The sequence below is a fragment of the Rhinolophus sinicus genome, chromosome 2, assembly GCF_057876585.1.
Source record: "Rhinolophus sinicus isolate RSI-liver-muscle chromosome 2, RSI-T2T, whole genome shotgun sequence".
Lineage (NCBI taxonomy): Eukaryota > Metazoa > Chordata > Mammalia > Chiroptera > Rhinolophidae > Rhinolophus > Rhinolophus sinicus.
This window is the reverse complement of record NC_142502.1, coordinates 141803160-141820255: the sequence shown is the minus strand read 5'-3', so window position 1 is coordinate 141820255 and position 17096 is coordinate 141803160. Positions and strand designations below refer to the sequence as shown.

The following is a 17096-nucleotide window of genomic DNA, read 5'->3' as shown; positions in this document are numbered from 1 at the left end:
ATTGGTAATTGATTACTATAATTATATTTATATACTCTCATATGATTCTCTATTTTTTCATATGTCTTTTGTCTAAATCAGATCATAATTTTCTATTCTTTTATTTACACCACAACACCTAGCACAGTTGATTGAGTCAGGATTCATTTGCAAGTGGTTATAAAGAAACTCATTTCTAACTAGCTTGGGAGAGACAAATGGGTATATTACGTAACAAAAGGAAGCATTGATGAAGCAATACATAAAAAATGGAAGGATCAGCTGGACCTCAGGAAGAACTGGAACTAGAAACTTTAGAACCAAATCATTGGAGAGAGAGAATTATTTTCGCAAATAAGGCGGTGCTGTTTTCCAAAGAAGGACCAAGGAAGTTGCTGGGAAGGCACGAGAAAAACAAAAAAAAAATAAATGACAGAGGAGGAAATTGAGCTGAGATGGTCTAAGGCCAGTGTGTGAACTCTGAGCACAATGCCTGGCAAGGCTATCACACTGACAACACTTGTCAAGCTACTCAAATTTGGCTCCCTATATATAATAGCCTTGACTCTGTCTAATCTTATAGAAGCCATAGCTTTGGAGTTCAAGATAGGAATTTTTAATGCTCTCTTCTAGTTTATTCTACATTTAAAGTTCTCTGATTGATTAAGAAACAAATTGAGTGAAGGAAGTTAGAACATCTGGATGTTTCCCACTTTCTGACCCCACCTCTTTTCCCATCATGCACACATGTACCCACATACTCAGGTGCCTGAAATACCCTCAAACTGAAACAATACACAATCCCAATACTTTTTGAAATGTAGAGAAGGTTTTGTGGACACTAAGAAATTCTCATGCCCTGAAATCACAAAATGCAATGAGACAATTTCCTGCTAATGATGACTGACCTAGCTCCAAGCTCTGTCAGGATCATGTGATTGGCTTGGCAGAGTGACCATTATTTTCTTGCTTTTTCTATCTTATGCTTTACAAAATACCATCTTGAGTAATCACAAGACCTGTAATACTGATGAGTAAGGAACAATGAACAGTGGAATAGGTTACTGTATGTTATAAAGGAAAATCAGTTGACATTGAAAATCAAAGCACAATTCTCAAAGACAAAATTGTCACTTAAAGTACAATATGCTGTCTGAAAAGGTACTGGAAATTGTGAATGAGGAGAGATGGGGCGCTGCATAACAGGTTAAGAAGCAGCAAATAAACCTTTTTATTCTTTTCTTGAGATGGAAAGGTGCTATTCAATCACTAGATTCTGAAAATCTGACCAGTGTTTTTGGAAAACAATGTGTCAGGAATTTCCCCCTCATTATTTACTAGTTCCATATGTAGCATAGACATTGTAAAAGCTCGAGTTAAGTCTCAGTTTCAGGGAGTGCCTCAGTGCAGCAGGGTTCATGCACTGGGCACGCAGATAAGAGATAGGGTATTGAGTCAGAGGAGAGGGGTCTTGAGAGCAGCAATATGTGAGAGGCCAGTGTTAACAAGCCAACAGATCTTGGTCTAACATAGGTACTGTATTATTTATCTAAGGATGCATAAAAATTACCCCCAAAATAGCAGCTGAAAACAGTATGCATGTATTATCTTGCAATTTAAGGGGAGCAATCAGGAGTCCAGAAGAGTGTAGCTGGGTGATTTTGGTGCAGAATCCCAAACACTCAAGCTGTTAGCTGTAGCTGCAGACATCTGAAGGCTTGCCTGGGGTTGGTGGGTCTGCTTCCAAGCTCAATCACAGTGGTGTTGGGAAGACTCAGTTCCTTTCTGACTGTTGGCTGGAGGCTTCAGTTCCTTGCCCTGTGGGCCTCACCACATAACATAACAAAGATGAAAGAGAGAGAGAGAGAAAGAAGGAGAGAGAGAGAGAGAATGCACTCAAGACAGAGATCACAGTCTTGATAACCTCATCTCAGAAGTGACATATTGTTACTTCTACCATACGCTACTGTGAAGTGGGAATGGACTACACAGGGGTAGACGTCACTGGAGGCCCACTTGGAGGCTAGGCATCACAGGTACAAACTCATTTCTTAAGATTGTTCTCCCTAGGAACTATCAGGTCAAATCTGAAATCTGTATAATAATGAAGCCTAAAAGCACAGACATGTATTTGTTTGAAGAAATAGCTTTTTTTGTTGTTTTTAAGTGATCATTGCACTACAAATATTTTAAACATGGGTCAGCAAATTGTAGCCCTTGGGCCAGTTTGACTCTGTCTATCTTTTATGGCCCATGAACTAAAAATGATTTTATATTTTTAAGTGGTTGGAAAAAAATTTAACAAATTATATTTAATGACATGATTCAAATTTTAGTGTCTATAAATAAAGTTTTATTGGGACACAGCTATACTCATTTGTTGAGGTGTAGCCTATGCTGCTCTTGTACTAAAACAGCAGAGTTGAGTAATTACAACAGACACTGTGTGGCCCACAAATTGCAAAGTATTTACTATTTGGCTCCTTACTTAAAATGTTTGCCAACTCTTGACTTAAAAGGACATTTTAAATAAATTAAAAATTTAAATTTAAAATAAAGTCTCTATTATTTATAAATGACAGTGCTCCCTGCTGGCCGTCGCAGAGGAAAAAAAGCAGCTTGGAGAGGATTCAACCAATGGCTGCATCCTAGGGAGTTTGTTCATTATTTCCATTGCTGGGGACCGAGGGCCACTAAGTTCCTATGTATTCTGAGGCCTGGGAGTTCTACTTGAATTATGGGAGCTCATCACTATCCTTCTAAGAAGTACTTTTTATTGTTTAAGTAGTGAAGGATAGCAGAATTTGCCGCTTTAAATATGCCACTTTGGCATAAGGGTTATTTTAAGCCAAAAGCCACTGAGTAGAGCAGATACAAGAAACTTTGCCTTCCCCCTATTTGTCTAAAAGGAGGGAAAAACTTTGTAAAGGTGTGTCCCCTCCCCTCACTGCAAGAAAGGTCAGAAGTTAATCACAAAGATTGCTCTAGACTCTATCAACCCAGAGAAGGCACCAGAGAAATCTCTGACAAACCTAGCTGAAACTAGCCTATATCTACCATTAGTTTCCCCCATAAATTTGCCTTCCCATAATTTGCCATTCCTAGAAGCTAAAAGTCCTTTCCTTTGTCTGGTCAATACTCTAGAAAATTATTGTTCTTTACTAAAATCCCATATGAGCCCAAGTTCTAACTACCTACTTATTACTGAGCAGTCCCAGGTGTACGTGTGATTCACATGTTAATAAAGCCATCTGGTTTTCTCTTGTCAATCTGTCTTTTGTCAGTCTAATTTGCAGGGCCCCAGCCAGTGAACTTAAAATGAGTAGAAGAAAATGAAAAATTTCTTCTCCTACACAATTCTGAGTCAGTTTCCTTTCTGGCAACCCAATGATATCTATAAAGTTAGTGTGGGGGTGGGGATAGTTTAATCAGAGAATATACACTAAGGTTTTAGAAGTAATAGTTGCCCTTTTTTTCTTTATTTTTCTTGTTTATATTTCCTAGAATAAATAATGAATATGTATTGTTTTATGCTACAAAATGAAAGGATAATCAAGCTATTTTTACAAACAGGATCAGAGAAAGAGATGGGACCAGATACCTGGGATGCACTTTTTGCCACAACTGAGCTTACTCAGTTTAGAGCTGATTTTTTTGGAGAGTTAAGGGAAAAAGTTGAAACAGGAAACATATGGGTTATTTAGTTTGATACAAAATAAGCTAACATATTTTTCTAAAGAGACAAGGTTTTTCCTGGCACTGAATTTAAGGAGAAATGTTGTATGTGTGTGGGTTCTTGTTCAAGGTACACTGAGTAATTTAATAAATATCTTAAAATGTGGTTTTGCAAAATACAGAATGTTCTTCAAATGGATTTTCACATTAGTATGCTGTGAAAACTAGAGACTTACATTGTATGTTAACATGGTGAAGATATTTCTGTAAGAGATCAAAATAATAAGATCGAGGTAAGTTCCATTCTCCAGTTATTACCTAATGTAGGTAATAGACCCTAGCTCTCACACTCACCTACCTCAGAGCCAAATTCAGAATTTCAATGCTTCTTCCAAAGTAGTTCCAAATTCACATTTAACCATGGACATATTTATCGGTAGTTTGTGATCCACATTCCTCATCAACCAGCAGAAACTTAATTAAACTCATTCATTAGAGTTTGTTGCCTTTTCTAGTTACCTATTTCTCTACTTTCTCATCCCTAAATCACTACATATCCTCTCTGTGGTCCAGGTTTAGTTTTTGTCCTCAACTGAGGGTAATCCAGGTCTTGTCCACCTTATGCAATACAACAAAAGCCCAGTTTGATTAATAGAATAGCCCATTTATTCTTCTCAAGCAAGATGCTAATGCCATATCAATGTACAAAAAATGACATACGAAAGACTTCTGCTTTTGACATGATGGTACACCATTAGTTTCCTCCTACAAAACAATTGGAACCTACATAAAACACAATTTTTATTATATTGCTTGTATCACAAATAGAGAACTTTCCAAAGGAAAAAAACAAAAACCCAATGAATCTTGATGTTTCTGAAAACGTAGAGTTGAACAGGAGGCAAATGAAATTGCAGCATCAGGCCTGCAATCCAGAAACCAAGCTGTTAGGCCAGTGGCAAGATGGAGAAGTGGCAAGGAAGGAGGAATGAGCTTGGGATTCCTGATGCTCCAAATAGGGGTTAGAAGTGCTGGTGGATTTGTAGCAGTCCTTGGTTCCTGGTAGAAGTGAATAAAAATTGTATCTGGAGGAAGCATCCTCACTTTGGGCCACATGTTTTTCAACAGATGAATATCTACCAAATATCAGCTTACAGTCAAAGATCACTTAACCCATGTAGATTTAAAAAAAGAATGAGATTCCACATAAACAATAAGCAACAAACTTAGACCATCAAGAACTTCGTATATTAGAATAGCAGACAGGAAATATAAAATAGCTATGGATGAAAGTCTTAACAAAACAAAAGATGAAATTGTAAAGATGAAAAGAGATTATAAAGTATAATCAGGTGGCCATGAAGAAGAATTTAAAACCCGATGAAATCAAATAGCAGCAATCCATTTCCAGAAAAACATTATAGATGTCAGGAAAGAATCAAGCATCTACCAGTAGTAGAATGGGTACATTTTGCACAATAGCATAATATATTTCAATGAAAACAATTTAACTATTGTTTTCATTGTTTTCAATGAAACCATTTAGAGCTATATGCAATACTATAAAAGCATCTCTCAATGCTAAACAAAAGAAATAAGATCCTCATGACTATGGATATAGGATTTATATAGTTCTAAATCAAGCACAATTAAGTTACAGTAATCAAAAACAGTTTGGTATTGGCACAAAGGCAGGCATATAGACCAATGGAATACTATAGACAGCCCAGAAATAAACTTCCATATATGGTGAAATGATTTTCAGCAAGGGTGTGAAGACCATTCAGTGGGGAAAACGACTGTCTTTCCAACAAATAGTGTTGGAAACATGGGTATCCAATTGCAAAAAAAATTAAAAAAATAAAAAAACAATAAAAAAAAAATGAAGTTAGACCCTTACCTTACATCATGTAAAAAAATTAACTGAAAATGCATCAAAGACCTAACTGTAAGACCGAAAAGTACAAAATTCTTCGAGGAAAACATAAGGAAAAAGCTTTATGACATTGGGTTTGGCAATGAGTTCTTGGATATGATACCAAAAGCACAGGCAATAAAAGTGAAAATAGACAAATTGGACTACATCAAAATTAAAACCTCCTTTGCATCAAAGCAAATAACCAACAGTGCAAAAAGGCAACTATGGAATGGCAGGCAATATTTGTAAATGATATATGTAATAAGGGGTTAATATTCAGAATACATAAAGAACTTCTACAACTCAACAGCAAAAAGCCAAATAACTCTATAAAAAATGAGTAATGGACTCAAATAGACATTTCTCTGGAGAAGATATATAATACGAATGACCAAGAAGCATCTGAAAAAATGCTCAACATCACTAAACATTAGGGAAATGCAAATCAAAACCATAATGAGATATCATCTCACTCCCAGTATGATGGCTGCTATCAAAAACAAAACAAAACAGCTCTTGCCAGGCGTCCTCCTGAGAGTGATGTCATCTTTAAACCATGCATGGCAATCCCTGACGCACCACCGTGATGCCCAGGGAAGACAGGGTGAGCTGGAAGTCCAGCTACTTCTTTAAGATCATCCAACTTATGGAAGATTATCCAAAATGCTTCATTGTGGGAATAGACATTGTGGGCTCCAAGCAGATGCAGCCGATCAGCACGTCCCTCCACAGGAAGGCAAGAGTGCTGATGGGCAAATACCATGATATGCAAGGCCATCCAAGGACATCTGGAAAACAATCCAGCTCTTGAGAAACTGTTGCCTCATATCCAGGGGAATATGGGCTTTGTTTTCACCAAAGAGGACCTCACTGAGATCAGGGACATACTGCTGGCCAATAAGATTCCAGCTGCTGCCTGTGCTGGTGTCATTGCTCCTTGTGAAGTCACTGTGCCAGCTCAGAGCACTGGTCTAGGGCCCGAAAAGACCTCCTTCCAGGCTTTAGGCATCACCACTAAAATCTCCAGGGCACCATTGAAATCCTGAGTGATCTGTTGTTGATTCAGACTGGAGACAAGGTGGGAGCCAGTGAAGCCACACTGTTGACCATCTTCCCCTTCTCCTTTGGCCTGATCATTCAGCAGGTGTTGATGATGGCGGCATCTACAACCCGGAAGTGCCTGACGTCATAGAGGAAATTGCATTCCCACTTCCTGGAGGGGGTCCGCAGTGTTGCCAGCGTGTGTCTGCAGATTGGTTACCGAACTGTTGCACAAGTACCCCATTCTATCATCGATGGGTATAAGCCGTTCCTGGCTTTGTCTGTGGAGACTGATTACACCTTCCCACTTGCTGAAAAGGTCAAGTCATTCTTGGCTGATCCCTCTGAATTTGTAGCTGCTGCCTCTGTGGTTGCTACCACCACGGCCGCTCCTGCTGCTCCTGCAGCCCCAGCCAAGTTTGCAGCAAAGGAAGAGTCAGAGGAGTTGGACGAGGATGTGGGATTTGGTCTCTTTGACTCATCCCCAGAAAGCAACCAGTACCAACTTTATTTGTGAAACAAGGAAAATAAAGGCTTACTTCTCTTAAAAGTAAAAAAATAATAATAATAAAATTAAAATAAATAAATAAAACAGAAAATAACAAGTGTTGATGAGGATGTGGAAAAATTAGAATCCTTGTGCACCATTGGTGGGAATGTACAATGGTGTAGCTGCTATGGAAAACAGTATGGTGTTTCTTTAATCAAAAATAGAATTACCATATGGTCTGTTAATACCACTTAAGGGTATATATCCAAAAGAACTGAAAGTAAGGAAGAGATAATTGTACAATCATTTTCAGAGCAGAATTACTCACAATAACCTAAAGGTGGGAGCAACCCAAATGTCCACTGACAGATCAATAGATAAACAAAATGTGGTATATACATATAATGGGATATTTTTTGGCCTTAAAAAAGAGAATTCTGACACATTCTACAACATGGATGAACCTTGAGGATATTACGGCATGTGAAATAAGCTAGTCACAAAAAGACAAATATTGTATGATTTCACTTAAATGAGATATTTAAAGTAGTCAAACTCATAGAAAGTATGGTGTCTGGCAGGGTGGGAGGGGGAATGAGAGTTATTGTTTAATGGGTATAAAATTTCAGTTTTGCAAGATGAAAATTTCTGGAGGTTTGTTGCACAAAAATGTAAATATACTTGATTCTACTGAACTGTGCATTTAAAAAAGGTTAAGATGGAAATTTTTATATTATATGTCTTTTACCACAATTGAAAATCTTGAGGAAAAAAACAAAAAAGCAAAATTACTCTGCTGGTTAGAGATACACTTCTATGTGTACATTTATATGTGCATATAAGTTATACAGAAAAACAAGAAAAGGATTATCATGCAGTCAAGATAGTGGTCATCTCTGGGAGAAGGGAGAAATATAGGATGGGGAGGGGCACACAGGGTTCTAGGCCGCTGGAAATATTCGATTTCTTGAGTTTGGTGGTAGTGACATCACTGAACTCAGGTCTGGTCACTTGTTGTATGAAACCCAAAAATTCCAGAGACCAGAGTTGGTGAGGAGAAAAGGCATTTTCTTTATTCTAGATTCTGGCAACCAGGGAAAATGGCAGACTGCTGTCTCAAAGGCCACCTTTCCCCTTCCTAGAATGGTCAGAAGGTTTTTCTAGGTACACAAGAAGAAGCAGAACAAAGGAAAGGGGGAAGTTAGTCATGAGACTTGTCCAGGAAGATGTCTCCTGGGGTCCAGTTTGTTCAGCTATGGTTATCTCGAACCCGGACTTCGGGGTGATTCATGGCATCTGACAAAATCCCAGTCCAGTACTGCGGCCTGGTTGCTGGTGTATGGATGGCTGAGGGCTGACTCAGTTTCTTGCAAGTTAGTGTTCTGCTGATCAACGAGGTATGCATGTAGCCTTGGGAAAGCAGAGCAATTAAATCAGGCAGTGAGGGTGAGAAAAAAGAGAAAAAATATATAAACTACAAAATAAAGTACAGCAAACTGTAATTCAGTAAACCAAACTAGATTGCTAAATCCTTAAAAGTGTACCATCAGCCTTACAGTTACGCATATTCACTTCATAATTTTTCTATACACTCTTTATGTTTTATGCGTTTATATAACAATTAAACTGTTTTCTTTAAAAAACTATATAATATACATACTGAATAGTGCATAAAACACATAAACAGTTTAAAGAAAAATTATGAAGTGTATATCTGTAATGCTTATATGCATATACATATGTATATGTGTTACGGGTGGCACTGTTATTTCTATTTTCAAGATTTAACACTCTGGTTTGGTTTGGCAATGTAATCTAGCTGAAAACTTTTTAAAACTTTTTTTTCTTTTCTCTGCTTCCCTCCCCTCCTACCTGCTTTAATAACTGTTTTCTCAAGGCTGCAGGCTTTCCTAAATCTGCTTAATCTCCAGGAGTCTGACTTGAAAGAAGCTGTTACAGCCCTGCGCTGAGACTCCCTCATAAGGCAACAGAAACTGAGATACCTTTATTTCAGAATGTGTGTGTGTGTTTTTTCCCCCTCATTTTTTCAGATGTCAGTGCCCAGGAATTGATCAACGCCCCCTTTCCTTTGTTCTGCCTCTTCTTATGTGCGTATAAAACTTTTGGCTGTGCTAGGAATGGGAAGATGGCCTTTGAGACAGGAGTTAGCCATCCTCCCAGAATGCTGGCATTTTGAATAAACCTGCTTTTCTTTCCACCAACCTTGTCTCTTGATTATTGGCTCAAGAGCAGCAAGCAGCTGAACTTGGATTTTGTAACATATGTATATGCATATGTATATATACATATTCGTGTATGCATATGTATTAGTTTCTTGTTGCTGCTGTAACAAATTATAACAAAGTTAGTGGCTTGAAACAACACAAAGTTATTATCTTACAGTTTGGATGTCCAAAGTCCTAAAATAAGATGTTGCCAAGTCTGTGTTTTTTCTGATGGCTCTAGGAGAAAAATCCTTCCCTTGCCTTTTCTAGCTTCTAGAGGCCACTTGCATTCTTAGCTCATGGCTCTTTTTGAAGAAGACTCCATCTTCAAAACCAGCATCATAACATCTTCCAGTCACTCTCTCTCTGCTTCTGTCATCACATTGCATTTTCCTGAATCTGACCCTCCTGCCTCCCTTTTATAAGGACCCTTGTGATTACATTGGGCCCAATTGAATAAATCAAGATAATATCCCCATCTCAAAATCTTTAACTTAATCACCTTTGCAAAGTCTTTTTTGCTATACAAGGTAATGATAATATATTCACAAATTCTAGGGATTAGGATGTGGGCATCTTTGGGAGGCCCTTCTTTAGCTTACCACAAAGTGGTTTCTTTCTTTTCTTTTCTTTTTCTTTTTTTTTTTTTTTGGTCAGTTTTTGTATTGGGTTGGTTGTTTTTTATCACCAAATCTTGAGAGCTCTTCACATATTCCAGATATAGTAGTTCAAAAATGTGATCTGCAAATATTTTGTTCCCAATCTATGCCTTGTCTTTTCATTTTCTTAGTGGGATCTTTTAAGGAGAAGGAGCTGTTCATTTTGAGAATTCCAAATCATCAATTTGATTTTTTTAATGGATCATGAATTTGCTGTTGTATCTAACAAATCTATGTCTAACCTAGGATCTTATGATTTTTTTCCTAGTTTTGTGCAAATTTTCTAGTTTTAGGTTTTACATTTAGAGCTGTTATCGATTTGGAGTTAATTTTATATAAGGTGTGAGGCATGGATCTTTTTAGGACTTCAAATCTTGAATGAATGGTGCAAATACTAAAACATAGCTAGAACCCATCAGTTGCAGTGGTGGTTAATGGTAGATATTCTATATCAGCAGCAGCCTCTTGACCACAGTATTTCCTTCCAGAACACCCTTGATTTCTATCTTCAAGCACGGCAAGGCAACTATATAGAAGATAACAATTGTATTTGTGTTCAACAAAACTTAAAAAAAATCCCTAAACAATGTCCCCAAATAACATCAACAACGAACAAAAGCACCTTACTTAGAAACCAGCTTGAGATGATAAATTTATTTTTCTCTACCACATTTTAACATGTTTAAATAAAGGATTTATTATAGACACTAAACAAGAATAAGACTCATTTAGATTGCACTGTTTATTTGAGGAGTTATATGAGAAACTGAACAGTATCATTTTTATTATCCCAATGATATTTAAATACATAGATTGACATCCTAGAATATTGCTTGTTTGACCAATCCCTTAATGCAGCTCTCTGTTTATGTGTCTCTTTTCAGGTTTCCATAATGGGAAGAGGTTTCCCTCCTGTTATTATAGTCTAATATTTTGTTCTTACTTGGTTGAAATTTGAGAGAGGAGGGGAATGAAATATGAGTTCTCAAAATACTCTGGACTCTTAAATGCTTCAACATTATTTTTATGTGTACCTTTATGACATTGTCCACTGTATTTATTATATAAATGAGGACATACAGGTTTGCATGGATACCCATATGTCTGAATGAGCACTTGGAAATGCTAAATGCTACAGGATCAGAGAGATGGGAGAATGTGGGCCTTGGCACTAGGTAGATCTGGACTGCGCTCTCAGCTTTGTCACTTATTAGTCGTTGGAGAGTTTCTTAGTCTTTCTGAGCCTCAGTTTTCCTACTGCAAAACTGAGATGATGATACCTGCCTTGGATGCACAGACTAGGTGCTTTGTGAACATTGCTATATAGAGGAGGCCATGGCGGGTGAGAGGAGACAGAATTCTCTGCTGGATCGTGAAGGATGGATAGGATGCTTTCTCTGACTTTTGCTTTTCACCTCCTTTTTTGTCGCTGTGACAAATTATGCATCCCTCCCCTGCTGCTGCCTTTGCTGTTACCATGGTGATCCAGGTTCTATTTAGCTGGAATTTATGATGGGACAGATTGGTTTTGTGATATGTGAAATCTCACTCTCTAAAATAAGGACCAGGCAGTTACTGCAGCAGTAACATCATGTATTGGGCAGAGCTTCTGCCACCTCTCAGCCACACAGTAAGCAGAGAACTCATTGTAAGTCTGGCATTGTGCCAGGTTCCGAATATCTCGGGGACAGTGGTCATCTGAACTGATAAGACACAGCAGTTGATGATTGCTGTTTGCTTTTCAGTTTCCCTTCCGTTCGGTTTCTTTTTTTATGCTGCGTGCATCATGTTCTGTCCCTTTCTACCATCAATAACCTTCTCTCAGATGTTTCATTCTTATAAAATTGACACAGAGGTCATTTAGTAATCATTGAAAAAAAGAGGTTCTTATAATTGATTTAGGAAAACTTGTTGTTATGAAACATTTCAAATACAAAAAGTAGACAGTACTCATCACTCCACTTCAATAATTATCAACTCAGGGTCAATGTATGTCCCCATGCAATTTCAACCTCACCCATATTTTTGAAGCAAATCCCAGAAATTGGATCACTTAGTCCATAAATATATCCACAGAATATCTAAAAGATAAGAATTGTTGTTCTTGTTTGTGTGTGTTTAACATGATTGCAATAGCATTTCAATTGACCTTGAAGATACTCCTTATCACTCTTGGAAAAGCTATGAAGGATAAAATTATTGACTTTTACTTCTTCCCATGAAGGTTAACTGCAACAAAAATTTCCCTCCTGTAATAAACCACTAGAAAATCAAATACAATATATATGACAACTATTTTCACACAGTGGACAGCAGGCAACATAGGACTGTGAAACCTGAGAAGAGGGAAATAAATAAGATGAACCCTCCGATTGTCCCAGCTTAGTGGCTGAAGTCATTTCCAGGCCATGGAGCCCACCATAAAGCCGTAGTCTGAGTAATTCCTGGAGCTCACAGAACTGAAAATAGTTTGCACTGCTACCAGCCAGAACGGAAAGACCTTATAATATTTGCAGCCTGTTTGTTGGACTTTACTTTTGACTTTGTGGAAACAAGCTGTTAATGGGCTAAAGTATATATGAATAGAAAACATGTATAGATAAATATTGTCCAATTTTGACCCCTGATACAGAAACCACACCATGATAGCCAGTTACCAGAAACAGTCTCCTATGAAATCAAATGAAAAATCTGAGTGGTATAAAGATAAGCAATGCTGTAACCCCATTGTTTATTTCCTAATGGTTTTTTTTTAACAATTCTTGGATGATATATAAGCTTCTTATCTGTCCCATTTGTTACGTAGGAAATAGAAAAAGTGTGTTTTTCTTTCCATATATATACATATTTTTTTTTCTTTTAGTTGTTATGAAATAGGAATGTTTGCTGTTATTTAACTATGATCAGAAAGTTTAATACAAACTCCTTAAAAATCAAGTTTTTGGTTTTTTTTATCAGCATCCTTCCTCCTAAAGCCTATAGATTGATATTCAACTTGATAAGGAAGATCAATGTGATTACTTTAGGCTATATTATTTTTCAACCTCTCTATCCTGGTGGGGTCAGCAGGATTCTAAGTTGATGATCATCCACCTGTCTACTGTGTACCACTTTCAGCTTCTGCTCCCAATCAGGGCCTTTTTTTTCTTGGTGTGACTTATCCCTCAGAGCACCTAGGCCACTATACTTCTGGCAGCAGGTAAGGGAGACATCTCAGTAATTTTCTACTTTGATAATTTTCCAGTTCAAAATCATTATTATCTAAGATATACAACCTTGATTAATCATTTATGTACCTACATATATGATAGAGTAGACCAACAACTGTTTTCCGAGAAAAATATTTGTCCTGGCTTTAAAAAAATTTTGTAACCACCAAGAGCAGGAGCGGTATATTCATCTATTGAGGTGCAAATTACTTTTACATTCTACCAGAGTTAGCCTGTGCAAATGAAAGTGATATTATCTTTTTACACAAGTGGTAGCATGAGGTGTTACCACTGTACAACTTGCTCTTTTTCACTTAACAATATAGTACTCATTCATCCATTCATTTATCATTTATATTATTATATGTGGAGTTCCTAATATGTGTCAGATTCTGTTCTTGATGCTGGGACACAGCTGCCTTTTGGTGCATTGTCCTGCCCCAGCAATAGTTTCAGGTTCAGACTGAAAATTCAACTAGTGGGATTCAGTAGGACTGAGTCTAGTCTGTACCCGGAAACAGGTCAGGGAAAACAACATGCAAAGCATCTTTGGTCTCAGCAGTGATCCAGCAACTCCACGCAGGAAGTGCAAACATAGTTTCCACGAACGAGGTCAAGGTGTGTGTGATTCATCTTGAAACAGAGAATGTACTGCTGTAGTTCCCCACCTATCTCTCTGTGTGATTCCAGTGACATCAAACTCAGGCTTGAGTACCAATGCACTGCTCTCTCAGTAAACAAGACAGACAACCAACTCATGGTATGCAATAGTCCACCTTTATGGAAGGAAGTGGTGCTGTGAGAAGGCAAATCCAGGCTTATCTCCCCAAGAGGGTTTGCTGCTCACTTTTGAGGGGGAGACAGACAAAATAAATAAGTATAAGGATAGTACTTGTAAATAGATGATGACCAATAAAGGAGAAAGAAATAGAAGATGATGGAAGATGCAACTTCATACCTTAGTGAGGGGAATCCTTGTGTATTTGTTATTTGGACACAAGTGAGTATATCCTAGAGATTTTTGCTCAGAAGCAGATTTGCTGGGTCAAAGAATGTGTGATGCTTTTCCAGTTTTGATAAATATTGCCAAATTTCCTTCTGTAGAGTTAGCTCTACTTTGCACTCCCACCAACCATGTTCTTATTTCCCCACCTTCGTCAACACAGGGTGCAATCTGAGTTTTGAGTCTGAGCCATCGGACGTGTAAGAATAACATCTCAATGTTCCTTTGTGGTTCCTTTTATTATGAATGGATTCACTCATTTTTCATAAGTTTAAAAATCATTTGAACTCCCTTCTCTGTGAACTTTCTGTTCGTGTCCTTTACCCTTTACCCATGTTTTAGTGTCTCTATTTTATTTCTTTGTATATTGCATCAAAGAAATAAGCGTTTTGTCTGGGATATGTAATCATTTTTTTAAAAATTGACATTTGTCTTTTTGCTTTGTTGGTGTTTTTCTCGTGTGTTATTTTTTACTTTTATGTAATTTAATCTCTCAGTCTTACGGCATCCCCATTCTGGAATGATAAAAATAATTTATCTCATGTTTTCTGATAGAACTTTCCTGATATCACTTTTAATATATTTACATTTTGATCCACTTGGAAATTATTTTGATATAAGGTGTGAGATGTAGAATCTCAATTTATTTGATTTTTCCATATGGGTATCCATTACACCACCATGATTTATTGAATAATAATTTGATACTATTTCAGAATTTATGTATCTGCTGTTAATCGGTTACCTAGAATACACACACTTTAGGCCTCTGTTAAAACTATAACTTCAAACGTTTTGCTGCTCAACTTTTATCTTAAGCAGTGTGATGAAAGATGATTTACATGGAGGACTGTTGAAAGGATAGTCATCTGAGATTTTATCTCTCTCTCTCAGTCTCTCTCTCTGTCTCTCTGTCTCTCTCTCTGTTTCTCTCTCTCTCTCTCTCTCTCTCTCTCTCTCTCTCTCTGTCTCTCTCTCTCTCTCTCTCTCTGTCTCTCTCTCTCTCTCTCTCTCTCTCTCTCTCTCTCTCTCTCTCTCTCTGTGTTTTCCCCATGTTTTATTTCTGCATTAAGACAGATAAAGTTTTATATATAACTTCTATTATCACCTTTTTGAAGCTAAGCGTTTGTTTCCTTACTTTGGATATGTTGAGAAATTTTAAGAAACTGCAATACAAAATCCAAGATTGCATTTATTGTAGGGATATTTTATTCAATGACTTTTATATATAAATACACAGTAAGCATTTTTTTGTTTTGTGTTGTTTTTAAGAATGAAAAGTCAAGGAAGCTTTGTTTCTCCTGTGGAAATGGTAACTCTTTTGGGGGTTGATGTGAGTTTACTGATTAATTTCTCTTGGCTGCCCCATATCACAGGCTAGAGGCAACCATGTGCTAGAGGTAATGTTTAGAGCTGGCAGGCTCCGGAAAGAGGCAGACCTGGGTCAAATCCCAGCCCATTGCCCTTAGGGGCTGAGCTACCTTAGTGAAGTCATTTAACTTCTCTGTGTTTGCTGCCTCATCCATAAGACAGGGATAATAATAATAACTGCCTTGTTATATTGGGCAGATTAGATGAGATTAAAAATAAGTGAAGGATTTAGCACAATGCAAACACGTAGTAAGCATTCAACAAATCTTAGCTTTTATCATTATTATGGATTCACTCATGTTGATCAAGGTGTTAAGAAGCCATTTTTAAAACAGTGGACAGCGTTTGGAAGATTAACACAAAGCTGCGATGCATTGACATCTGTCCTTCCCATAAACAAGTGAATCATTTCTCTTTTGTTATTGCTCTTAATATCCTAGAAACTAAGGGCTTGAAAAAGACCCAACTATCCAAAAACAAACAAACAAACCAAATGTGACCGAATGTTATTCATGTCATCGGATTACAGAATCTAGGTGTTGGAAATGAATTTAGATGTTATCTGGCCCAGTTTCCCTTCCCCTAGTTATTTGGCAAATATTCAAATAAACCCATATTTTAACCTTTTCCCCTGTACGCAAGACTAAGGTGTCTTTTAAAGAAACGGAAAGTCTGTTTGAATCAGAATGGAAATACACACATATTATTTCAAAACTTTAAAGTACCAAAATATTTCCAGAACCAAATCATGATCTGATATTTCATTTGGTTTAAGTTCCGTTGGGAAACAGTTTCTCCCACGTTTTACGCGAGGTCAGCTTCTAGAGGGCTTGCGACCTGGTACCGCCCGCAGCTCTGGTGCCGCCCTGTGTCCTGTGCAGTCGGGAGGAATCAGGAAGGACGGTCGCTGGTGTAGAAAATATGTAAAACTCTCTTCAGTGACCTCAGCTACGCTTCATGCCGCTTAGCTCATCTGGACGTGGGCAGGACATGTAAGAAGGGTGACAACTGGAACTCCAGGCAGCTGTGTCTTCAGAAGCCGATTTTAGGAACGAAGTTGTCTGAACAAGTTGAAGATTGAAGATACCCTTGGTATCCAGTAACCATGATGCAGATATAGAACCTCTGTGTCCCCAGCCCTGCAGGTCTGGGGAAAATGGAGCCTTGCAACCACAGGTGCGCTGGGTATTTCTCCAGCTCTGCACGTGACTTGTGTGACGGGAGGTCTGGCCCCCTTCTCTGGCTCCCTATGGATTTTGGAGATTCTGCAGGAGATGACTCCCATGGACTCCTGGACACGGTCCTATCAGTTACTGTGGGTTTCTCCTGTTGGCTCTACTTATGATTGTCCCCTGCAGCCCATGTGGCCACCATAGCAGGTGGGGTCTGCTGCATCCAGGCTGGGGATGCCTGATGCCAAGGGCACTGATGTCTGCACCGAAAGCATGTGACCCGTGGCAGAGCCCAGGTAAGGGTGCTGCTCCCCGCAGAAGTGCTGATGGGCCAGAGCTCCCGAAAATCTGGGC

General features: G+C 38.1%; 1 pseudogene; it reads left to right on the top strand.

Moving 5' to 3' along the window:
• The first annotated feature begins 5092 nt into the window (after nucleotides 1–5092).
• LOC109437648 (large ribosomal subunit protein uL10 pseudogene) lies at nucleotides 5093–7130 on the top strand (annotated as a pseudogene).
• Nucleotides 7131–17096: the final 9966 nt, after the last annotated feature.